This window comes from Lissotriton helveticus, chromosome 12 (genome assembly GCF_964261635.1).
Source record: "Lissotriton helveticus chromosome 12, aLisHel1.1, whole genome shotgun sequence".
Lineage (NCBI taxonomy): Eukaryota > Metazoa > Chordata > Amphibia > Caudata > Salamandridae > Lissotriton > Lissotriton helveticus.
The window spans coordinates 838,244,404-838,271,562 of record NC_136073.1 but is presented as its reverse complement, the minus strand read 5'-3'; the positions used below and the strand labels follow the sequence as shown (position 1 = coordinate 838,271,562).

General features: G+C 52.0%; 1 protein-coding gene across 6 annotated transcripts in view; it reads right to left on the bottom strand.

The window, feature by feature from the left end:
* Window positions 1-27,159, bottom strand: part of LINGO3 (leucine rich repeat and Ig domain containing 3) — a 1,135,152-nt gene that overhangs the window by 197,156 nt on the left and 910,837 nt on the right. For 4 of the 6 annotated variants that reach the window (XM_078669069.1, XM_078669072.1, XM_078669068.1 and 1 more), the window contains one exon: window positions 22,542-22,578. The gene's annotated coding sequence lies outside the window, so the exon portion shown is untranslated. Of the gene's footprint in view, window positions 1-15,931; window positions 16,483-22,541; window positions 22,579-27,159 lie in introns of those variants that run through there. The other 2 variants (XM_078669075.1, XM_078669074.1) reach the window with 2 other exon arrangements.

Below are 27,159 nucleotides of genomic sequence, written 5' to 3'. Positions count from 1 at the left end.
ACAGCCAATCAGGCGCCAGCACCCTCTAGAACCTTCTCCTCAGAAGCTCAAGCCCTCAGATTTTCGTAGCACCAAAGTGACCAAGAGTGCATGAGGAGAAGAGAGCCTCTGAGGGGAGGAGGGTGGGTCGCATGTGAATCTATGAAAGACACCAATACTGGAGAACCACCTGTTTACAGGTAAGTAACAATTGTTCTTCTCCAGTATTAGGGGTGTCTTTCATAGATTCACATGCTTGAATAGAATAGACAGCAGTAACCTCCGAGAGCTGAGATTGCTAGGCACATATGGAAAAAGCCAAGACAGTAATAATAATACAGTCATGTAAAACATCATTAGCAATCACAGCAAAAACACCAAGGAGGGGGGAACAGAGGCTCGCCTTATTGGAAAAGATGACAAAGCACTGCCTGTCCCACTGCGGTATCCGCTTCATTGATGGCATCCAAACAGTAATGCTTGGTGAAGGTGTGCCTGCTGGACCATGTCGCTGCATGGCAAATCTGATGAAGAGGCACACCAGCAAATAAGGCGGAGGATGAAGACATCGCCCTCGTAGAATGAGCCCTCACTGAAGACTGCAATGGTTTGCCAGCTTGTAGATGGCAGAAGGTAATGGCTGAAGAAAGCCAACGGGCAATTGTTGGTTTGGAAACTGGATGCCCCTTATGCAGTCGTCCGTAAGCAATGAACAGTTGATTGGACTTGCGGAAGGAGGCAGTTCTGGCAATGTAAAATTTAAGGCATCGTTTGATGTCCAAAGAATGCAAGCGCTGCTCCGCCGGAGACTTTGGGTCCGGAAAGAAAGTTCGTAGGAACACAGGCTCATTCAGATGAAAATCCGTAGGCACTTTAGGTAGGAAAGAGGGGTTGGTGTGAAGCGCCACTCCGTTAGGTTTGAACTGGAGATAAGGCGGCTTGACAGTAAAAGCGTGAAGGTCGCTCACGCGACGAGATGAAGTCAAAGCCAAAAGCAGCGCAACTTTCCAGGTGAGGAATTTGATAACCGCCTTATGGATAGGCTCAAATGGTGATTTCATAAGTTGCGATAGGACAACATTGAGGTGCCAAGATGGAGGAGGGCGCCGAACAGGTGGGAGCTTGCGGAAGAGCCCTTTGAAGAATTGACGTATGATTCTGGACGAACAGAGGGAAGAAGAGCCATCGTGTCGGAAACGAGAGATTGCAGCTAGGAAAACTCTCAGGGTAGCATGTGAAAGTCCTCACTGAGCAAGACTTAAGAAGAACGGAAGAAGCTGCTCCGGAGTGGAATGGATGGGATGGACATTCATTGCCACGCACAAATGACAGAATCTCTTCCACTTGAGTTTGTAAGTTTTGATGGTAGACAGAGCCCTAGCATGAGCAAGGATGTCCCTGCATTCCTGAGATATTTTCAAGTCTGCGAATTCAAGGTGCTCCGGTTCCATGCCGACAATTGTAGCGTGGAGGGGTCCAGATGGCACACTTGGCCCCTGTCCATCGTTAGGAGGTCTGGACGGGGACGCAGAGGAATGGGCTCACACTGGGACAGCAGAATCAATTCCGAAAACCATGCCTGTCTGGGCCAACGAGGTGCGATCAATAGGATGTGGCAGGGCTGCCTCCGCATCTTCCACAGCACCCGCGGTACTAACAGAATCGGCGGAAAAGCGTAAGCGAATAGATCGCACCAATCGATCAAAAGGGCATTCCAGCACGACCCGGGGTGGGGATGCCAACTTGCGTAAGACGGGCATTTTCGATTCTCTGGTGTTGCAAAGAGGTCTAGAGCTGGGCGACCCCATCGGTGGAACACAAGATCCAAAGTCGGCTGGTGCAGTTCCCATTCGTGTGTTGAGGAAGTGGACCTGCTCAGAGAGTCCGCCAGGATGTTGGACACGCCCGGCAGATGGACAGCTGTCAAGGTGATCTGATGACGGAGAGCCCAATCCCAGATCGACTGGGCCAAGCGAGACAGATGTGGAGACTTGGTTCCTCCCTGTTTGTTCACGTAGTGCATGCTGGTGGTATTGTCCGTTTGGATAAGCACTGATTCCCCGTGAACTACAGGTAGGAATGACTTGAGCGCTAGGAAGATCGCCATCAACTCTAGCCTGTTGATATGCCACGTGCGTTGGGGCGGAGTCCACTTGCCTTTGATGGATAGGCCTTGGAGATGAGCGCCCCACCCCTCCAGAGAGGCATCCGTCGTGAGCGTGAGATCTGGTGCGTGAACGAGGAACGTTGTTCCCGTCTCCAGATTGGTTGGCTGCGCCCACCAAAGCAAGCTTTTTCTCATGCGGGCTGTGACAGCAACTAGGTCGTTGAAGGACCCGGAGACCTGACGCCACTGTAAGTCCAGTTCCTCCTGAATGGGACGGGTGCGCAATCTGCAATTTGGGATCAGTGTGATACAAGATGATGCCATCCCCAAAAGCGACTTTAACGTCCGAACAGAAACGGACTGTCTTTTTCGAATGAGGGAGACCAGACGAAGGATCTTCTGTCGCCGTTCGTGCGAGACGAACTCTTTTGAAAGTTTCGTGTCTAGGATCGCTCCCAAGAAGTTTCTGGTTTGGAGAGACGCAAACTGTGACTTTTCGACGTTGATGGTCAACCCCAGGGACTAAAACACCTGCTGGCAAAGACGAGTGTCCTGACATAGTTGATGGTGGGATTGAGACTTGAGGAAGCAATCGTCCAAATATGGAAAGATTTGAACGCCTTGGAGACGCAGGTGAGCCATCACAGGGGACAGTACCTTTGTGAACACACGAGGAGCTGATCGCAGTCCGAAGGGCAAGACCTTGAACTGATAGTGCATTTGTCCCACTTTGAAACGCAGGTACTGGCGATGTTGTTGGATAATTGGGACATGAAAGTACGCGTCTTGAAAATCTATGGTGGTCATGAAATCCTCGCTGGATAGAAGACGCAGGATTTCCAGTAATGTCAGCATGCGGAAAGATTGGCACTTTAGGAATTGGTTGAGAGCCCTCAAATCCAGAATGGGTCGCCAATCTCCGGTCTTCTTGAGTATGAGGAAGAATCGAGAGTAAAACCCCTCTCCCCTTTGATGTTTCAGGACCACTTCGACTGCACCCTTTAAAACAAGAAGACGGACTTGATGGTAAAGCTCCTCGAGGTGTGGAGGAGGCGGGCCAAAAGGTGGAGTACGAGGAGGAATCTCGACGAATTCTGAGGTATGACCCCGCCGTACAAGGTCCAAAACCCAGCGGTCCGAGGTGATGGAGGACCACTGAGAATAAAACAGAGAGATTCGACCTCCAACACTTTGGGGAGGACAAAAGTCATTGGCGCTTAGGAGTGGATCCGCGATAGGAGGACTTTCCCCTATAGGGTCTGGAGGGCTGCTGACGAGTCTGCTGAGTGGATGCGTAACGCTGGTTGCCCTGATTGTTGGAGCAGTACTGTTGCCCTCCTCGAAAATTGGATGAAGTGCCGCGTCCGCGCGCACCTCGAAAGGACTGCTTCCGGAATTGCAACGTGCCCAAAGACTTTGCCGTATCAGTGTCCTTCTTAATGGACTCCAGGGCGTCATCGATGTGAGATCCGAAGAGCGATTCGCCATCATACGGCATATCAAGTATCTTGGATTGGACTTCCTGCCGGAAGGAGGTGGATTTTAACCAACCCTGGCATCGGAGGGCAGCTGCACTTGCAAGCAGACAGAAACCGGTACTAGCAATATCGACTGCACAGTCGATCATTTCTTCCGAAGTTCTCTGCCCATCGTGAAGAATCTGCTGAGCATCCGCCTTGGAAGCTTCAGGTATGAGATCTATTAATGCAGGTATGTCCGACCACATCTGCCGGTCATAGCGTCCCAAAATGGCCAAGGCATTGGCTGCTCGGACAGAAGTAGAAGCCATGGTTGAAAACTTGCGGCCAATAGCGTCTAGGCGTCGACCCTCTCTATCTGGAGGTGCGGTGATGGGAGACGCTGGGTTCCGGGCTCGACGCTGTGCAGCTTGAGTTACTACTGAGTCCGGCTTAGGGTGAGAGATCAAGCATGTTGGGGCCTTGTATTTTTTCTCAAGGCGCGGTATTTGAGCAGGTAACGAGTTTGGAGCTTGCATTAGTTTAATTTCCTCCTTCCAAACAAAATCGATGATTGGAATCGTGTGGACCTGCTTATAAGGCTTATCTTTAAAATATAGAGGAAACAGTCCTCCTCACGTTGCGATCTAGGTAATTTGAAACGCTGAGCCGCCTTATCCATTAGAAGATGAAAGCTGGCGATATCTACAGGAGGTGATTCACCAGAGTTTCCTGGCTGAGGAGAGGGCGTCTGCGTTCGGTAATCGTCCCACTCCGCCATATCCTGGTCGCCTGCATCCTCGTCCGAATTGTAAGGCACCTCTCCGTCCTCACGTTCTGGGACCGCCTCATCATCTGCATCCTGCGGATAAACCGTAGTATGGATTCTGATTGACGTCTGAACCTGAGACGAAGTTGTGGGTGGTAACGTTGGCGGAAGAGACGGTGGAGGCAGTGCAACGGCAGCAGGAGATGGTACAGGAGTACCTTGCGGCGTTGCTGGGAAACGACGGTTGTAATCATCCAGCATATGTTGGAGATTTGAGATCAAGGTTAATGGTATTGTAGCCATAGGCACTTGGACCAACTGTTCCTCAGCTTGAGACTCTTGGTCTCCGCCATCTTCATCAGTGTCAGACTCCTGACATTTGATAATCAAATCAGAGGGACTATGGGCCGCCCCAAACGTGTCACCTTCATTTTCAGAGTCAGTGTCATGCTCAGAGGTAGTGGCAAACATTGGAGAAGGTGGTTGCGGATCTAGAGCAGAGATCTGTTGGCACGGAGCCTTATTGCGACGATGGGATGAATCAGCAGAGGATCCTGAAGTCTTCAAAGGCACTAACGGCAATGAGGGAAAGGAAGCCGGTGCCACCGTCGACGGCGCCGTCGACGCTATCGTCAACTGTGCTGATTTGGCTGTCGACGAAGATAATTTTGAAGAACTCAACGTCGACGGTGTGGCCGTTGACGGAGTCGTCGTCAGGGTCACCGTCGACGGGCGATCCATCGTAGACAAAGTCGTTGACGGTGCAGTCATCGACGGTGCAGAACCTCCGTCGGCTTTGGTCGACGGAGTCTTCGTCGACGAGACCTTGGTCGACGGTGTCGTCGACGACGAAGTTTCTTTGAGACTTTCTTCTACGAGGATTCTTTCTTCTTCGTCGACGAGGTGATGGGAATCATCGACGGGACAGGCTTAGAAGGCAAAGAAACTCTCGTCGACGTGTATGCTGTCGACGAGACAGTCGTCTAAGAAGTAAAAGCTGATGGCGTTGTCAGCGTCGTCGTCGAAGATGCAGACAATGCGGTTCTTGCCGTCGGAACGCTCGTCGACGCTCCCGTCGACGACGGAACTCAAAGAGGCGTGGAAACACCCCGAGAGGCAGTAGAAGACCCCTGAGAGCCAGGTCTCGTGGGCGTGGTGGTAGTAGGAGTGGTAGGAGACACCACAGAAGCCAGAGGCAGGGCTAATTTCTTCTTTTTGAGGAAAGGAGATGGAAAATCCTGTACACTACCACGCTTAGAGGCTGCTGAAGAAGGACCAGATTGAAAACTTTCTGCATCTGACAGGGCAGAATCCTTGTCCTTTAGACGTTCAAGCCAAAGGAGAAGACGGCCTTCTCTGTCCTTGAGAGTCTTAGTAGAAAAAGTTCTACAGAACTTGCAGCTGCCAACCTCATGATCAGGGTATAAAGACTTCTTACTTGACATGTTGAGAAAAACTGGAACTAGAAGATTTGAGGTGAAGAACTGAGCAGAGCTCAGGGAGACTCCCTTCACACGACGTGCGGTAAAAAATCTGAGGGCTTGAGCTTCTGTGGAGAAGGTTCTAGAGGGTGCTGGCGCCTGATTGGCTGTAATTTGGACTAACATAATGACACTAATGTGTTACAAGTAGTTTTTCTCTTTACCATGCATTCCTATGTAGGAATCGTTTTGGAGGTTTTCAGTTGTATTTCCTCTTCTTTTATTATGTATTATGTTTTCATATATATATATATATATATATATATATTTAGCATTATTGCTATTTTATTTACCGTGGGACTCCCACTTCGACGACGGGGAATATTCAAGCATGTGAATCTATGAAAGACACCCCTAATACTGGAGAATGTGTGAGCTGCAAACTTACACTGGCCATGCAGCAGACGTACACCAGTGTACCTGACTCGAACCAGTGCAGCAGTCACACTCATGCAGCACCCTGACTTGTTCAGCAGACCGTCAGGCAGCAGTAGACTCACACATGCAGCAGATATGCACCAGTGTACATGACTCTAACCGTTGCGGCAGTCACACCCATGCAGCACCCTGACTTGTTCAGCAGACGGTTAGGCAGCAGTAGACTCACACATGCAGCAGATACGCACCAGTGTATATGACTCTAACCGTTGCGGCAGTCACACACATGCAGCACCCTGACTTATTCAGCAGACCGTCAGGCAGCAGTAGATTCACACAAGCAGCAGATATGCACCAGTGTACATGACTCTAATCGTTGCGGCAGTCACACCCATGCAGCACCCTGACTTGTTCAGCAGACCGTCAGGCAGCAGTAGACTCACACATGCAGCAGATGTGCACCAGTGTACACGATTCTAACCACTGCGGCAATCACACTCATGCAGCAGCCTGACTTGTTCTGCAGATCGTCAGGCAGCAGTAGACTCACACATGCAGCAGACGTACACCAGTGTACCTGACTCGAACCAGTGCGGCAGTCACACTCATGCAGCACCCTGACTTGTTCAGCAGACCGTCAGGCAGCAGTAGACTCACACATGCAGCAGACGTGCACCAGTGTACACGATGCTAACCACTGCGGCAGTCACACACATGCAGCACCCTGACTTGTTTAGCAGACCGTCAGGCAGCAGTAGACTCACACATGCAGCAGATACGCACCAGTGTATATGACTATAACCGTTGCGGCAGTCACACCCATGCAGCACCCTGACTTGTTTAGCAGACCGTCAGGCAGCAGTAGACTCACACATGCAGCAGATATGCACCAGTGTACATGACTCTAACCGTTGTGGCAGTCACACCCATGCAGCAACCTGACTTGTTTAGCAGACCGTCAGGCAGCAGTAGACTCACACATGCAGCAGATACGCACCAGTGTATATGACTCTAACCGTTGCGGCAGTCACACCCATGCAGCACCCTGACTTGTTTAGCAGACCGTCAGGCAGTAGTAGACTCACACATGCAGCAGATACGCACCAGTGTATATGACTCTAACCGTTGCGGCAGTCACACCCATGCAGCACCCTGACTTGTTTAGCAGACCGTCAGGCAGCAGTAGACTCACACATGCAGCAGATACGCACCAGTGTATATGACTCTAACCGTTGCGGCAGTCACACCCATGCAGCACCCTGACTTGTTTAGCAGACCATCAGGCAGCTGTAGACTCACACATGCAGCAGATACGCACCAGTGTATATGACTCTAACCGTTGCAGCAGTCACACCCATGCAGCACCCTGACTTGTTTAGCAGACCGTCAGGCAGCAGTAGTCTCACACATGCAGCAGATACGCACCAGTGTATATGACTCTAACCGTTGCAGCAGTCACACTCATGCAGCAGCCTGACTTGTTCAGCAGACCGTCAGGCAGCAGTAGACTCACACATGCAGCAGACGTACACTAGTGTACCTGACTCGAACCAGTGCGGCAGTCACACTCATGCAGCAGCCTGACTTGTTCAGTGGACTTTCAGGCAGCAGTAGACTCACACATGCAGCAGACGTACACTAGTGTACATGACTCTAACCAGTGCGGCAGTCACACTCATGCAGCACCCTGACTTGTTCAGTGGACTGTCAGGCAGCAGTAGACTCACACATGCAGCAGACGTGCACCAGTGTACATGACTCTAACCACTGCGGCAGTAACACTCATGCAGCAGCCTGACTTGTTCAGTGGACTGTCAGGCAGCAGTAGACTCACACATGCAGCAGACGTACACTAGTGTACCTGACTCGAACCAGTGCGGCAGTCACACTCATGCAGCAGCCTGACTTGTTCAGTGGACTTTCAGGCAGCAGTAGACTCACACATGCAGCAGACGTACACTAGTGTACATGACTCTAACCAGTGCGGCAGTCACACTCATGCAGCACCCTGACTTGTTCAGTGGACTGTCAGGCAGCAGTAGACTCACACATGCAGCAGACGTGCACCAGTGTACATGACTCTAACCACTGCGGCAGTAACACTCATGCAGCAGCCTGACTTGTTCAGTGGACTGTCAGGCAGCAGTAGACTCACACATGCAGCAGACGTGCACCAGTGTACATGACTCTAACCACTGCGGCAGTAACACTCATGCAGCAGCCTGACTTGTTCAATGGACTGTCAGGCAGCTGTAGACTCACACATGCAGCAGACGTACACTAGTGTACATGACTCTAACCAGTGCGGCAGTCACACTCATGCAGCACCCTGACTTGTTCAGTGGACTGTCAGGCAGCAGTAGACTCACACATGCAGCAGACGTGCACCAGTGTACATGACTCTAACCACTGCGGCAGTAACACTCATGCAGCAGCCTGACTTGTTCAGTGGACTGTCAGGCAGCAGTAGACTCACACATGCAGCAGACGTGCACCAGTGTACATGACTCTAACCACTGCGGCAGTCACACTCATGCAGCAGCCTGACTTGTTCAATGGACTGTCAGGCAGCTGTAGACTCACACATGCAGCAGACGTACACTAGTGTACACAACTCTAACCACTGCGGCAGTCACACCCATGCAGCGCCCTGACTTGTTCAGTGGACTGTCAGGCAGCTGTAGACTCACACATGCAGCAGACGTACACTAGTGTACACAACTCTAACCACTGCGGCAGTCACACTCATGCAGCAGCCTGACTTGTTCAGTGGACTGTCAGGCAGCTGTAGACTCACACATGCAGCAGACGTACACTAGTGTACACAACTCTAACCACTGCGGCAGTCACACTCATGCAGCAGCCTGACTTGTTCAGTGAACTGTCAGGCAGCTGTAGACTCACACATGCAGCAGACGTACACTAGTGTACACAACTCTAACCACTGCGGCAGTCACACTCATGCAGCAGCCTGACTTGTTCAGTGGACTGTCAGGCAGCAGTAGACTCACACATGCAGCAGACGTACACTAGTGTACACAACTCTAACCACTGCGGCAGTCACACCCATGCAGCGCCCTGACTTGTTCAGTGGACTGTCAGGCAGCTGTAGACTCACACATGCAGCAGACGTACACTAGTGTACACAACTCTAACCACTGCGGCAGTCACACTCATGCAGCAGCCTGACTTGTTCAGTGGACTGTCAGGCAGCTGTAGACTCACACATGCAGCAGACGTACACTAGTGTACACAACTCTAACCACTGCGGCAGTCACACTCATGCAGCAGCCTGACTTGTTCAGTGAACTGTCAGGCAGCTGTAGAATCACACATGCAGCAGCTTTTGGCAGTGTACTATTCACCTTTCCTCCAGACTTACGCTTGAGCAGTAGATTCAAAGCTGACTTGCAGCATATGCACACTTTGCACAAAGACCCACACTTGGGCTGCTGACTGACAGTCAGTTAGTGACTCCAATCTGTGCACGGGATTCAAATTTATGCAGCAGAAATAACATCCGGGGAAAGATCTTACTAGCAGCAGACTCACCTGCATCAGTGTCATGCACTAGGCTCCCAGAGCACACTGGCTGCGCAGCATGCAGTTTTGTAGCGCAGCCTCGCCCTTACAGCACTCACTCGTGCAGCAGACCCTTCTGTGCAGCTAACTAAACCAGACAGCGGGCTTGCACATGCATGCAATTCACTCTGATGCAGCACCCTAAAGACTGCAGCAAGCAGCAAGCGCACACTCTTGCAACCGATGTATGCATGCGCCAGACTCACCTGTTCAGCAAATCCACATCTGTGCAGCAGATTCACTCACACTACAATGTGAACCCAGAGAGCTATCTCTATCCTACCTAACCCTCACTAATGTAATGGAGGCATCTAATGCGACGACTCACTTGTGCAACAACTCACTCATTTGTAAGATGTCACCTGCTAATAATAATACCTTTTTTAATATAATGCATGACTCTTTTGCAGACCTCGTCCATACAGCAGATATTCACATGCAACAGACTCACACCCATGCACCACACCTGTCCGACAGATTTGCCCTGAAAGTAGACTCAAAGATGAAGCAGACCCGCTGAGAAAGCAGATACAGCCATACAGAATGACCTGCACAACACACACAGCCTTGCATGAGACGCGCCTTGAAGTCATCTCACCAATTCAGTAGACGCGCCAGCACAATATACTCCCTATCACCAGGTTGTTTTCCATGCCTAGCACTCTCCTTGAAGCAGACAGGACTATGCATGAAATTCCCCTTTGCAGCAGATCAACTGTCCATCACTTACCCTTGCAGCAGACTTGCCTAGACAACAGACTCGCCCAAGCAGCAGGCTCAAATGTCTAGCAATATCTCCTTGCAGCAGACACTACCATGCAGGAGATTCACCCGTGCAGACTCTACACTTCTGGCACACTCACTCCTGCAGCTGACTCGCCCATTTAGTAGGTCTTCATCGGTAGCAAACTTTGTTTGCAGCAGAATCCACCATGCACAAAGCTCAATCACACAACAGACAGACCTGCACAACACCCACTCCTGCAGCAGACTCGCTTGCACAGCAGGCTCACCCATGCAGTAGACCTGCAACGGTAGCAAGCTCTGCTTGCAGCAGACTCTACCATGCACAAAGCCCACTCACGCAACAGATAGACCTACGCAACATTCACCCCTGCAGCAGACTCGCATGCACACGAGTCACCCCTTTAGTAGACCTGCATCGGTAGAAAACTCTGCTTGCAGCAGACTCTACCATGCACAAAGCTCAGTCACGCAACAGACAGATCTGACTGTCACTCATTCATGCAGCAGACTTGCCTGCACACCAGACTGACCTATGACGTAGACCAGCATCGGTAGCAAGCTCTGCTTGTAACTGACTCTACCATGCACAAAACTCAGCCATGCAACAGATAGACCTATGCAACACTCACTCCTCCAGCAGACTCACTTGCACGCCCGACTGACCCATGCAGTAGACCGGCATCAGTAGCAAACTCTGCTTGAAGCAGACTCTACCAGGCACACAACTCAGTCACGCAACAGACAGATCTGACCATCACTCGTTCAAGCAACAGACTCGTCTGCACACCAGACTGACCCATGCAGTAGACCAGCATCGGCAGCAAACTCTGCTCGGAACAGACTCTATCAGGCAAACACAACCTAGCTATGCAATAGATAGACCTATGCAACACTTACTCCTGCAGCAGACTCGCCTGCACACCAGACTCACCCATTTAGTAGACCTGCATCTGTAGCAGACTCTGCCATACACAACACTCAGCCATGCAACAGATAGATCTACGCCTTACTTACTCCTGCAGCAGACTCGTTTTCGCAGCAGACTCACCATGCAGTAGACTTGCACCGGTAGCTAGCTCTGCTTGCAGCAGACCCCGCCATGCACAAAGCTCAGTCACGCAACAGACATATCTGACCATCACTCATTCGAGCAGCAGACTCGCCTGCACACCACACTCAGCCATGCAGTAGACTTGCACGGTAGCTAGCTCTGCTTGCAGCAGACCCTGCCATGCACAAAGCTCAGTCACGCAACAAACAGATCTGACCATCACTCATTCGAGCAGCAGACTCGCCTGCACACCACACTCAGCCATGCAGTAGACTTGCACGGTAGCTAGCTCTGCTTGCAGCAGACCCTGCCATGCACAAAGCTCAGTCACGCAACAAACAGATCTGACCATCACTCATTCGAGCAGCAGACTCGCCTGCACACCACACTCAGCCATGCAGTAGACTTGCACGGTAGCTAGCTCTGCTTGCAGCAGACCCTGCCATGCACAAAGCTCAGTCACGCAACAAACAGATCTGACCATCACTCATTCGAGCAGCAGACTCGCCTGCACACCACACTCAGCCATGCAGTAGACTTGCACGGTAGCTAGCTCTGCTTGCAGCAGACCCTGCCATGCACAAAGCTCAGTCACGCAACAAACAGATCTGACCATCACTCATTCGAGCAGCAGACTCGCCTGCACACCACACTCAGCCATGCAGTAGACTTGCACGGTAGCTAGCTCTGCTTGCAACAGACCCTGCCATGCACAAAGCTCAGTCACGCAACAAACAGATCTGACCATCACTCATTCGAGCAGCAGACTCGCCTGCACACCACACTCAGCCATGCAGTAGACTTGCACGGTAGCTAGCTCTGCTTGCAGCAGACCCTGCCATGCACAAAGCTCAGTCACGCAACAGACATATCTGACCATTACTCATTCGAGCAGCAGACTCGCCTGCACACCACACTCAGCCATGCAGTAGACTTGCACGGTAGCTAGCTCTGCTTGCAGCAGACCCTGCCATGCACAAAGCTCAGTCATGCAACAGACATATCTGACCATCACTCATTCGAGCAGCAGACTCGCCTGCACACCACACTCAGCCATGCAGTAGACTTGCACGGTAGCTAGCTCTGCTTGCAGCAGACCCTGCCATGCACAAAGCTCAGTCACGCAACAGACATATCTGACCATCACTCATTCGAGCAGCAGACTGCCTGCACACCACACTCAGCCATGCAGTAGACTTGCACGGTAGCTAGCTCTGCTTGCAGCAGACCCTGCCATGCACAAAGCTCAGTCACGCAACAAACAGATCTGACCATCACTCATTCGAGCAGCAGACTCGCCTGCACACCACACTCAGCCATGCAGTAGACTTGCACGGTAGCTAGCTCTGCTTGCAGCAGACCCTGCCATGCACAAAGCTCAGTCACGCAACAAACAGATCTGACCATCACTCATTCGAGCAGCAGACTCGCCTGCACACCACACTCAGCCATGCAGTAGACTTGCACGGTAGCTAGCTCTGCTTGCAGCAGACCCTGCCATGCACAAAGCTCAGTCACGCAACAGACATATCTGACCATCACTCATTCGAGCAGCAGACTCGCCTGCACACCACACTCAGCCATGCAGTAGACTTGCACGGTAGCTAGCTCTGCTTGCAGCAGACCCTGCCATGCACAAAGCTCAGTCACGCAACAAACAGATCTGACCATCACTCATTCGAGCAGCAGACTCGCCTGCACACCACACTCAGCCATGCAGTAGACTTGCACGGTAGCTAGCTCTGCTTGCAGCAGACCCTGCCATGCACAAAGCTCAGTCACGCAACAGACATATCTGACCATCACTCATTCGAGCAGCAGACTCGCCTGCACACCACACTCAGCCATGCAGTAGACTTGCACGGTAGCTAGCTCTGCTTGCAGCAGACCCTGCCATGCACAAAGCTCAGTCACGCAACAAACAGATCTGACCATCACTCATTCGAGCAGCAGACTCGCCTGCACACCACACTCAGCCATGCAGTAGACTTGCACGGTAGCTAGCTCTGCTTGCAGCAGACCCTGCCATGCACAAAGCTCAGTCACGCAACAAACAGATCTGACCATCACTCATTCGAGCAGCATACTCGCCTGCACACCACACTCAGCTATGCAGCAAAGTTGCATAGATAGCAAGCACTCTCTAATGCAGGCTTCGTAGTACTGCAGAATCACCTGTGTTGGCAGCAGGAGCGTGATTGCGGCTGAATCTCCTGGAGAGCAGACACACTCCCTGCAGCAGACTCACCTCCTGGAACAGGCTCACACTCCAACACTCATCCATGCAGCAGACTCACCGATGTAGCAGTCACACACTCTGCCAGAGTCTCGCGCTTGCAGCAGACATAAGTACGCAACAGATTCAACAGTGCAGGAGACACACCTCCTGCAGAAGACTCACTGATGCAACAGCTCACTCCTCTCATGAGACAGACATTGCAACACTCGCCCATGCCTCAGCATTGATCCTGTAGTAGTACAACACCCTGTAGAAAGCCAACACTTGCAGCAAGCATACACTTGCAGCAGGCTCAGTAGTGCATGAGACAGAAGTCTTTAAATAACCAGCCACTTGCAGCAGACTCACCGGTGCAACAGACACACGTCCTGCAGGAACCTCACACATTCAGCAAGCTCACCTGTGCAGGAGACCGAGGTCTTTAAAGAACCAGGTACTTGCAGCCGTCTCACCGGTGCAACAGACACACGTCCTGCAGGAACCTCACACGCGCAGCAAGCTCACCTGTGCAGGAAACAGATGTCTTTAAAGAACCAGGTACTTGCAGCCGTCTCACCGGTGCAACAAACACACGTCCTGCAGGAACCTCACACGTGCAGCAGACTCACCAGTGCAACAGACACACGTCCTGCAGGAACCTCACACGTGCAGCAGACTCACCAGTGCAACAGACACACGTCCTGCAGGAACCTCACACGTGCAGCAAGCTCACCTGTGCAGGAGACAGAGGTCTTTAAAGAACCAGGTACTTGCAGCAGACTCGCCAGTGCAGGAGACACACGTCCTGCAGGAACCTCACATGTGCAGGAGGCACACCAGTGCAGGAGACACACTTCCTGCAGGAACCTCACATGTGCAGGAGGCACACGTCCTGCAGGATTCTAACATGTGCCGCAGGCTCACCAGTGCAGGAGACACACTTCCTGCAGCAACCTCACATGTGCAGGAGGCACACCAGTGCAGGAGACACACTTCTTGCAGGAACCTCACATGTGCAGGAGGCACACCAGTGCAGGAGACACACGTCCTGCAGGAACCTCACATGTGCAGGAGGCACACCAGTGCAGGAGACACACTTCCTGCAGGAACCTCACATGTGCAGGAGGCACACCAGTGCAGGAGACACACTTCCTGCAGGAACCTCACATGTGCAGGAGGCACACGTCCTGCAGGATTCTAACATGTGCCGCAGGCTCACCAGTGCAGGAGACACACTTCCTGCAGGAACCTCACATGTGCAGGAGGCACACCAGTGCAGGAGACACACTTCCTGCAGGAACCTCACATGTGCAGGAGGCACACCAGTGCAGGAGACACACTTCTTGCAGGAACCTCACATGTGCAGGAGGCACACCAGTGCAGGAGACACACGTCCTGCAGGAACCTCACATGTGCAGGAGGCACACCAGTGCAGGAGACACACTTCCTGCAGGAACCTCACATGTGCAGGAGGCACACCAGTGCAGGAGACACACTTCCTGCAGGAACCTCACATGTGCAGGAGGCACACGTCCTGCAGGATTCTAACATGTGCCGCAGGCTCACCAGTGCAGGAGACACACTTCCTGCAGGAACCTCACATGTGCAGGAGGCACACCAGTGCAGGAGACACACTTCCTGCAGGAACCTCACATGTGCAGGAGGCACACCAGTGCAGGAGACACACTTCTTGCAGGAACCTCACATGTGCAGGAGGCACACGTCCTGCAGGATTCTAACATGTGCCGCAGGCTCACCAGTGCAGGAGACACACTTCCTGCAGCAACCTCACATGTGCAGGAGGCACACCAGTGCAGGAGACACACTTCCTGCAGGAACCTCACATGTGCAGGAGGCACACCAGTGCAGGAGACACACTTCCTGCAGGAACCTCACATGTGCAGGAGGCACACCAGTGCAGGAGACACACGTCCTGCAGGAACCTCACACATGCAGCAGACTCACCCATGCAGGAGACACACGTCCTGCAGAAGCCTCACGTGCAGCAGGCTCACGAGTACATCAGACGCACGGTCTGCAGTAACCTCACCCATGCAGCACAGTCCAAGTGCAAGGACTCACCGTGCAGGGACTCACTCATGCAGCAGGTCCAGGTGCAGGGACTCACACCGTGATAGGAGAGTCCAGGTGCAAAGACTCACCTGCAGGGACCCGCCGTGCAGCAGAGCCCAGGTGCAGGGACTCACTCACCCGAGCAGGGTTCGCCGTGCAGCCGCCGCAGCACCTCTTCGTGCCCCCATGCCTGGAGCTCGGCGTCCCTGGCATCAGTCCTCCACCCCGGACTCCGCATCCGCCCGCAGGCGCCTCATCTCAGCCCTGCGCCTCGGTGCGCCTCGCCCTCGGTGGCTGCGGCTCTCGGACCGGCTCCGTCCCCGTCTCTGCGGCTCTGCTGGTGTCTCTGCGGCTCTCCGAGCGGTCGATGGAGTCACGGGGCAGCTGTCTCTCGGCTCCCCCCGCAGGTGTCACCCCCAGCCTGCCCCGCCCGGCGGAGGCACAGGGCGGCTCCAGGGCGCAGTGGCACCAGGGTGGCACTCGGAGAGGGTCCGTCTCCTTGGCAGGGAGGGCTGCAGTGCTCCGGACCCGAGCTCTGCCAGCGGCTGTGAGTGTGACGGACTGTCTGTCTGTCGGTCTGCAGCCTCCGCTCCAGGGGCTGGTGCCAGAACCTCACCCCCTCCCGCTGGAGACCGTGTGCGCAGCGCGTCTCTGTGCGCTCTCTCTCTCTCACACTGTGTGTGCAGCGATGTCTCAATGTGTCCACACTCTGCGCACCTCTGTGTGTGCCACACAACTCTCTGAAGCGTACGCAGCACCACTCTGAGGGCTCTCTCTCTCTCTCTCTCCCTCTCTCTCCCTCTCCCTCTCCCCCTCTCTCTCTCTCTCTCTCCCTCTCTCTCTCACACACACAGTGTCTCAATGTGTCCACACTCTGCGCACCTCTGTGTGTGTCACACACTGTTTAACTGTCTTACTCAAACCTGCGTGCACAGCTCGTCTCTGTGTGCTCTCTCTCTAACATACACTGTGTGCAGCGATGTTTCAATGTGCCCACACTGTGTGTAACTCTCTGCGTGTCACAGTGTGTGACTCTCGCACGGTGTGGTGTGTGCGCAGCTCTGTGTCAGCGGGTCTCTCGCACACAAAGAGTGAGTGTTGCAATGTCACAATGTGTCCCACACTCGGCGTACCGTCTCTCTGTAGGCTCTCACTGTGTGCATTAGTCTCTCAGCCTGCTCTCACCTTTGTGCGCAGCTGTGCGTGCACGCTCGTGTGACTCTGACGCACACCGCGTGTCCTACCAGCAGCTCTCGCTATGCAGGTGAACGCAGCTCACTCCTTGTGCACGCACGTCTCCTCACTCGGTATGTAGCACTCTTGCTTAGTGTGTGTGTGTGCATGTGTGTCTAGTGTGTACGTGTGTTTGAGAGAGGACACCGCCGTGACTGTAAGGATGTAACCAACTCTCCATGCAGCAAAGCTCTTTTCCCGCCTGAATGCGCACCCCGCTCGTTTCCTGTGGTGCGTGTACACGTCTCTCACTGTGCGTGAGTGCAGTACGTGTGTGTGTGACGGCGCTCTCCATTCACTGTCTGCGCCTCTCCCTCTCTCACATACATGTACACACGGGGGTGCGTGATGGCTGCTCTCACTCACCCTTCACTTTCTGCGCCCAGCTGCGTTGCTCACCAGGGGCAGCACCCACTCATTATGCGTGAGACCCTCCACCCTCACTGTGTGTGCAGCTCTCATGGTTCGCTGTGTAAATCTCTCTCGTACGCGTGTCTTCTCACTCGGCGATAGGAGGTCTCTCCCTCACTCTGCGGGAAGCTCCCTTTCTCACTAAGTGCAGCCCCTTAATGTCTCAATCACTCAGCGTGTTTGTGAGGCTGACTTTCCAGTATGTGTGCGCGTGGTTCACACACACACTCAGTGCCTCTGTATCCATCTGCTCGGGGGTAGCGTTCCAAACTTTCCTTATTTCCCACTCCACGTCATCTCAGTTTGGACCCAGCCATATGCACATCAGTTTTGACCCTGCTCCAAAAGGAATAGTCCAGCCCGAACTGCCCTGCCAGGACCTTGCGGAACTAGAACCGGGTTTGCCCACTTGGGCCTTTTCAGTCGAGTGTAACTTGGTTCCAGTGGTGCAGTGAGCACGGGACTCACGACTGGGCATACCCATGACACTCAGGGCAGTACATCAAACACACAAAAGGTGATGGGAGGAATGCTTGCATTTGTCTTACCACCTGCAATCGCTTGGGGTAGCATTCCCTTTTGCCCACCGTCCCTGCTCAGTGTGGACCCAGCCATTTGGGAAATGAGTCTTGACCCTGCTCCAATGAGAACAATCCAGTGAAAACTGCAAGGCCAGGTCCTCCCTGAACCTGGAAACAAGCAACCACAACAAGATGATAGACGGAGAGCTCAAACTTTTCAACCACTCTCCCCCAGTCATGAGATCTGGGTTTAATCCATTGTTCTTTAGCTCACTCTGCCACCTCAGTTTGGACCCAGCCTTATGCAAATCAGTCTTGACTCTGCTCCTTCTGGGAACAGTCCAGCCTAAACTGCCAGGCTGGGTCTTTCCCTGGATCGGAAAGAAGCATCCTGGGCCCATATCTCTTTACTGGGGGGGACTGTTTGACATTGTTCAGCATTCCGTCCATCGACTGTTCTTTAAGCGACCCAAGACCAGTTCCACCCTGATTGGGTCTCTTCAGTCGGATGTAACCTGGTTCCAGTGAGCACAGAACCCACACCAGGGTGTACCCATGCCGCTTAGGGTGGAACATCAAACTCACAAGTGGTGATGGGAGTGGAAGCATGACAGATTATTGGGATAGTCACTTGGGATACATTGAAATAAGTTTGAGCAATACACAAAAAGTAGTTTTTTCACCGGTGAAAGTACTCCTTAGAATGTGTGCAGATTTACTACTTTTTGGAATTCACAAACATTGACAGTAGTACGTCTGAAGAGCTGCACCAGTCACAGGGTGCTAGGTGTAACAGCGCAGTGTAATTTTACGTTGTTGCTATTTCCCCACTGATGAGCTGAATGCAAGGTACTATTTTGCATCGAGGAAAGTTAACCCCACTGTGAAATTTCAATGTTTGAATTTCGCCCTGTTTCCCTGCAAACCACGAAGTTTGAACATGTTCCAGTTCCCTTGCCACCCCGGAACATGGACTTTATCCAGCTCTTGACGGGAGTGGTGGACCACGGTGGAATGAATCAAGAGAACATTATGACTATTCTCTTGTGGAAATGTATATGGCCGTTCACAAACTCTTGTGTTCTAGCCATGTCTTGAAACACCCACTGCGGGGGTTTACAGCTGTGCAATTCTACACAGTTGTGGTATACATTTACATAGTGGTGGTACCCGAGAGTCAGTAATGTGAATCAAGCTCAATGAATCTGAACATGGACCATTTACGTATTTAATATTCTTCTTGAATTCTGGCCTGGTGCCAGTGCTTGTGGACCAACGGTGGGCACCCCTATTCTATACAATTCTAGGTTCCAGGGATGAGAGAATCAACAGCCTTCTGACTACACAGCACTTCCAATCTGTTAGATGTTAAGCATGTTCCATTCAATGCAGATCTGGACTGGCCATAGCGGGCATCTGGTGTTTCCCCAGGAGGCTGGAAGGGTGGGGGACCATTTAGCAGCGAAGGGGGCTGTTTTTGCTTCTGGGGGTTGGTCATTGGTGTAGCTAGGCCTTAGGCCCGACATTGCAGCCCCTGTGTTTGCCGCCTGCGGCAAGCAAATGTAAGAGCTGGGGGGTGCTGGCGATTCCTGCGGCCGCCGCCCCGTGACAGCCACAGGTAAGAATTAAGTGCAGGAAGACAATGCTTCTGATATCGTGCTCTGGACTGCAACTTGACAGACAGACACATTCCACTTCCAGGATGTGCTCGACCAACCAGGTTTGTAAACTAGATACCGTCTGACAAATATATAGGAGCAGATCTACAAGGAAGTGCTGCAGCGTGGCACCACAAGCCCTTTGGCTGGGCCACGCTGTAGCACTTCTGAAGCACAGGGATGCAACATATTTGCAAGAATATGGCGCATCTCTGTGCTTCCCCCTGTGCTTGCGCACAAACTGCAGCCATGCGCTGGCTGCACCTTGCTGCACAAAAACAATCACTGCAGGCATTTTCCTCTTTCAATGCGTGCTGTAGAATGCAGCACGCATTGAAAGAGAAAAAAACCAAGGAGAAATGAAAACATTTCTCCTCGTTGCGCCTCGCTATGCCACCTCTAGGGTGGCGTAGCATTCAGATTCATCTCCAGATTTACGATTTCTCGTAAATCTGGAGCTGTGTTGTGTTCCATGGGTGTTGCGTGGGAACACCCACAGCAACACCCATGGAACGCCCCTTCAACGCAAAGTGCTGCTTGTGAAGGGGCTGTATTAACAAGGAGAGGAAAAGTCATGCAGGGAGGATTTTCCTGTCCTTGTTAATATGGAGGAGCCCCCTGCGCCACCAGTACGTCATGAAAAGTGATGTACTGGTGGCGCAGGGGACTTGTAAATCTGCCCCATAGTGTCCAAACATCGTTCGCAAAAATAGTGCCCCTTTAGAGTTAGGAATGCAAAAACTACTACCAATGGGATGATATTAGTTTAACCCCTCCCATGCTCGTGACGGAACCTTTCCGTCACGAGCCTCGGGTGGGCTGTGCTGGTGACGGAACGGTTCCGTCACGGCCCGCTCGCCGCGCCTGCGCGGCCCGAATTCCGCGCCTGCGCTGAAAGTTCTATTAGGCGGGCGGGGCCGTGATGGAACCGTTCCGTCATAAGCACAGCTCGCCCACGGGCCGTGACGGAGCGGTTCCGTCACGAGCACGGGACCGCTGCGTGGCCCCGCCTCCCCCTTAGCGCTGCGGCTGAATAGCCGCCGCAACGAAGGGGTTAAAAAACATTAAAAACACTATACTTTGGGAGACAATATTTTTTCAAGGCTATTCTATAACCTTCTACCAGCTCTGACACCGTCAGATCGCCGAAGAAATGTTCCTTTTCAGATCCACGATGGCGGAAGGACAGAAGTTCATCCATTTCAACTCTGAAATGTGGAGTAATGTGTTGTCTATATTCCAGAAGCGATTCACTTGCCGCACATAGTCAGGAAGCCCTTTTATTGTGAAAACTCAACAACCTTCTCCATTTCTGAACCTTCTTAGGACCTAAGGACCCCAGCTCCGGCCTGTATGATATCCCACCACAAGTTTTTCCCTGTAGCATCCCAGTCCACTCATAAGATGCAACTAGCCAAGCTCGTTACTGAGGAACAGCCACCACTCAAGCTCTCAACTGGACCATACTTGTAGGACACCAAATCCCATGCCTTCCCCCATACAATACCACTTCATTCATCGGACACAGCCGATCTAGTCCTCCACGCTAATATGGGAAACAGCATTTACCACACAGGCATTAAAACACAATGCATTTATCACGCATCCATTACCACACAATGGGTGGAAAACAAATTGGGTGGTAAGGGGGTTTTCAGGGTTTACGAGTGGGTAAGGGAATAGGGTAGTAAGGTTGTTTTTAGGGTTCAGTGGTGGGTAAGGGAATAGGGTGGTAAGGGTGTTTTTAGGTTTTGCCCCAAGCTTTCTACTGCAGGATACCACACTACTCTAGAGATTTAACTACCCAAGCTCACCACTGTAGGGCATAAGCTCAGTTCTAGGTCACAGCAGCACAAGTCCTCCCATGCAGTGTAACACAGCAGCTGGAGGGACTGATGATGTTAGAGCATGCTGGTTGATGAGGAACATCCCTGACATGGAGCGGAGATATCTAGAGGCATTGTCTTCCCGCTATTAATCAATTAATGTGCCATGAAGTCCTTTAGCCAGTGAGATAGCATGATTAATTAGGTACTCACTTTAAAGATGAGTGGGACCTTAGATCACAGGTTGAGCCCTGAGAGGCCAGCTCACACCTTTTTGGAACCAAAGTGAAGGTGTGGGTCGGGAATATCAATGCTAGGATATCGATGGGTCACAATATCACAACCAGAATATCGGGGGACAAGATATCGAAAAGTATGTTTGAATAGAGTTTTTATTCTTAAATCCTCAGAAACAAACGGTGGTAATATATACAATTGAGGTACATAGATTTGGAGTTAAGAATATTAAATCAATACCTCCCTCAGTGCACTTATCACTTCGATACTTTGTCACCCGATATTTCGTTCATGATATTGTGGCCAGTCGATATTCTGACTTCAATATTCACTACCACAATAAAAAAAAAATAATATTAACTTTGGTTAAGCAAGTTTGGCCTCTCTAATGATCGGGTTTACTGCTTTATACAGTAACACACCCATCTTTTATGCAGATTAGCTGTATGGAATATAGTTCTGGAACTGTGCGGGAATGCTTCAGATTTGCGTTCTGACAGTTATCCTATGGCCGATCGGGATTTGGAGCTGAGAGTCAATGCTTTGGGATTCCCCCCATGTGTTTTTTCATAGGATTGTCGGATTTCTGCTGCCTGCTGGAGATTGACAACTACACAATTTAATGGGGGAGCTGAGTCTGAGTCGAGGCTAGGGACTTAAGGGGCCCATAGTACCAAAGTAGGAGCTGAGTCTTCCAAAGACCCATCATGTAAATCGGGCAACAAACGGCATGCAGAAATATGACAAGAATCTGTAAAAGTCATAATGATTTTTTGTAATTTCTGAATGTTTTAATTCTACACATAAGATTACCTTAGTGCCGTGAGCAGCAGCTTCCAAAACCCATTGTCTGTAAAGGAAAACATTGGATTTAGTGAAGAAAAACCTGAAATCGCTGAGATGAATGAATTAAGAGACCAAACGATTTATTGTGTATACTACAGAAAATGTTAACAATATTACTAAATTTGAAGCAATATCTAGTATATTGAGACACACAGGCACACAATATGCTGAAGAGAATCAGGCCGACATGTTTCCAAATTTTGTTGCTAAGTAAATTGGTCAAATTGAAAAAAATGGTGTTGCCAAGACTACACATTTTGGTCAAGTGAGCACCTTTGGATCAGAGTGGTTGTAATTCAGGTGCACAAATTATCACCTCGCTTCTCTTGCTATATATGAGAAGCCACTAATGTGTATGTACATTTCAGTATTTCAAAGCTAAATTAGAAACACAGTGTCCTATTATCCTGGATTTTTATGAATTACACAATAAATCAGCCCATCACACAATAGAAAAAATATCTTAGGGAACAAGTTGGCAAGCCAAGCTTGACTCAACCTCAGAAGAGACATGAGCACAAAAAAGATCATCCACAAAATTGTTGGAGTGAAAAGTGCATTAATTTGAAGAAATACACACTGCTTTTATCGAAGGTGTAAATTTAGAGGTGCAGTAGCTGAACACTTGATTTATATGTAAATGTCACAAGCAAATACCTATTCGATAAACACCAAATATGGGTAGAAGCAATAAAAAAATATAAAACACCATTGCTTAACTATATGAAAGTGAATAGGTACTTGCGAGCTCTGACAGCATACGTGGTTAGTAATGAGCTTATAACATAATCAGAGCTTATGTAATGGAATACAAGGGAAGAAAAATCAATGAAGAAACAAAGCATGAGGAGCTTGGGCATCAATATCACTGACAAACTGAAGAGGGTGTCGAAAGAGAATCACTTAGCCAGGTTTGGTTTGTCCTACTAGATTCAACGATACTTTACAGAGACTGCTACCACGTCATCAAGGTTTTAATATTGTCTTGACAATTTATCGAATCCTGAGCATCAACTAATCTATATAATGGAGGTAAATATACATACATTGTTTTACTATTCTTACCTCCACATCTCTGCACCTTGATGATCAAGTAGCTGGTGGCTTCCCAGCACCTGGCTCTCCTGGGACGTGTGCCTGTGTCACCAGATGTTTTATGTATTTGCATTTAATAAAGGCGTGATTGCTCCTATGGGGTCAGTTTCGATCTGAGTGCCCCCCAATGGGCATCCACCACAGTATGCAGCTGGGGGCAGCCAGTAACCGCCACTCTGACAACACAGTGTGGGCAGGGCCGGACTGGGAACCAAAACCGGCCCTGGAAAGTGCTCGGCCGGCCCCCCCCGCCCCCGGGCGGGAGGGGGGCGAGCGCTTTGCCAGGGCCGGTTTTCAACCGATTTTGTTACAGGGCCGATTTTGCAGCTATACTGCAAAAACGGCTCTGCAACAAAAACGGCCCCCAGGGCCCAAAACCGCCCCCACCCTTGCGGCCGACCGGGGGATTGCCCGGTGCCCACAACGGCCAGTCCGGGCCTGAGTGTGGGACCTTTAAACCCCCAATGACATAAACAAGCTAATGTATGCTTGTAATACTATAATGGAGACATAATGGAGTCCTGAAGGACATTGAGTTACTTGTCATGATCACGGCAGATGCTCACATCAAAAAAGGTTATGCAGCAGTCTTTGGCTACCATCTAGTGGCACTGCCAAATTATTGCAAAAGGCTAAAAAATATACTTTCTTCATTTCCATTTTGCCTCATATGCTGAAAATTCTCGCTCTGTTCCTGCTCACCATGGTCTATTTGTCGTATGTAGGTGTACCCCTTGCCCTTCATACCCCACAATATGTCATATTTTCCTATTGTCTAGAAACGCTGGGAGTTAAAAATCCGTGCGAACGTGCGGGTTATAAGCACTTGGTCCTGATGTTGTCTTGGACAGATGGACAATATTCCATACCCTTATTGGTTGAATATCTACAGGCCCTCGATCACTCTTAAGCGGCATCTTTGCGGGAGAAGTGCAGATTCTCTCTCCCAAATCCCCTTCAGTAGCAGCTCATCAGCTTAAAATGACTAAATGAGCAGATGGAGGAAGGGAATTTGCCAGAAAAAAACTGGCCCAGGCTCAAGTGTTAGTAAACAGCGTAAACACGGCTGGGGACAGATGCTGTAACGCATTAACAGAGTGTGAGTTCTTTAGTTGTCTCAACAAGATCATGGAGGTGTTTTAAGTATTAAACTTCCCCTTGAGTGCCTTCCTGTTGGAAAGGCGACCCCAGGGGAGACAGAAGATGTCTGACTGTCCGCCCCGAGGCCCACCTCTCTGTATGGAATAGGCCGAGCGCCGTAGGGAGGCCTCCTTGGCGAGGCTCCTCTCCTACAATCGTAACAGCAGAGCAATCACACTACTTACAGATAGACACTACACAGGAAGGATGTTCACAAGAATCTTTATATAAGTACTCAAAGCAAGTTCTTGGCAGGGTAGCGGCAAGGATCGAGGGATCCGTAATGTCGTGGTCTCTGGGGAAAGGGGGTAGCGGGACAGGCTTGGCACCCACTGGTGCGTGGATAGTTCAAGGGTTCAGGCCGCGACAGCGTCAGCAGGGCCTCGAAGGTGGGTCAGCTTGGACAGGCCGCGACAGCGTCAGCAGGGCCTCGAAGGTAGTTCAGTTTGAGCAGGCCGCGACAGCGTCAGCAGGGCCTCAAAGGTGGTTCAGCTTGGACAGGCCGCGACAGCGTCAGCAGGGCCTCGAAGGTGGTTCAGCTTGGACAGGCTGCGACAGCGTCAGCAGGGCCTCGAAGGTAGTTCCGGTTGGGCAGGCCGCGACAGCGTCAGCAGGGCCTCGAAGATAGTTCCAGGTGCAGGAGTTAGGATCAGGATCAGCCGCGACGAGGTCAGCAGGGCTTCGACTCCAGATACAACTGCCGTCTTGATCCGGGGCTGGCCCAGATATAGGACTGGAGGGCTTTGATGTCCGGACCCTCGTGCCTGGGGGTCAGAGGGGCCGGGATGAAGGTGTCCAGACACCCAGCAGGGGGGCGGAGCCAGCGCCCAGGGAGCCGGGAGAGCGATCGATACCAGGCGTACGGGGGCGGTGGAAGGCCCATCGAGACTCTCCTCCTCCGGGGTCTGGTCGAGTGGCCACTTTACCACCTGGGAGGATCCTGGTGCCTCAATGTCTGGGCTTCGCTGGGGCCGGGCCCGGGATGGCTGCGGCCACGTGTTCGGGCGTGAGGGTCCCAAGATGGAGTCGGGCCGGAAAGGGTGGCCTGGTCAGGGTGCCAGGCTGGCAGCGTTGGCGAGCAGGTCCTGCCGGGGTACCAGGGAGGGGGAGAGCTGTAGGTGGCCGGGGAGGCTGCTCGCGCCGATGGTTCGTGAATGTGCGTGTCAGGGGGGTCGATAGTAGGTAAATGGAGGGCCGATGTCGTCCCGGGCCCTCCATGCGGACGGGGTCGGACCACGCCACGAGGCCGTGTCCAACACACGTCCCCTCCAGCTGAAGGCGGGGAGAGTCACCCATCTTCCTGGGGGCTCTCTTCGTCGAGGCGGAAAAACCGGGACAGGCCGTCAGCGTTGGCGTGGTCACTGCCAGGGCGATGCTCCACAGTGAAATCCATGCCTTGGAGGGAGATGGACCATCGCAGCAGTTTGGGATTTTCGCCACGCATGTGCATCAGCCACCTTAGGGGCCGGTGGTCAGTCTGCACCCGGAAGTGGGTGCCGAAGAGGTAGGGCCTGAGTTTCTTGAGGGCCCACACGACAGCGAAGGCTTCTCTCTCGATGGTGCTCCATCGCTGCTCTCGGGCCAGCAGCCGCCGGCTGATGAAGGCCACAGGATGGTCAGTTCCCGCGGAGTCCATTTGCGATAGGACCGCCCCGATGCCGTGTTCCGAGGCATCGGTCTGGACCACAAACTCTCGGCTGTAGTCGGGGGCCTGGAGCACAGGGGCGGTACACATGGCTGCTTTCAAGGTCTCGAAGGCCACCTGACACGCGGGTGTCCACTGCACTTTTTGGGGCCGGTTCTTCGAGGTCAGTTCCGTGAGGGGGCCCACAATGCTCCCATAGTTCTTGATAAAACGCAGATAGTACCCCGTGAGCCCCAGGAAGGCTCGGACGGCGGTTTGGTTGACCGGGGGTTCCCAGGCTAGGATGGCGTCGATCTTGGGTTGGAGGGGAGCCACTTGGCCGCTCCCCACTTGGTGTCCCAGATAGGTCACGGACCCTTGGCCTATCTGGCACTTGCTGGCCTTCACAGTTAGCCCGGCCCGGCGGAGGGCTGTCAGGACTTCCCAGAGGTGTTTCAGGTGCTCAGCCCAGTGGAGGCTGTAGACCGCAATGTCGTCTAGGTAGGCGGCACTGAACTCTTCCAGCCCCACCAGTACTTTGTTTACTAGTCTCTGGAAGGTGGCCGGGGCGTTTTTCATGCCGAAGGGCATCACCTTGAACTGGAAGTGGCCGTCGGGTGTGGAGAAGGCGGAGCGCTCCTGGACGCCAGGGGTGAGGCCGATCTGCCAATACCCGGCGGTGAGGTCGAAGGTACTGAGGTACTTGGCGGCCCCCAGGCGGTCGAT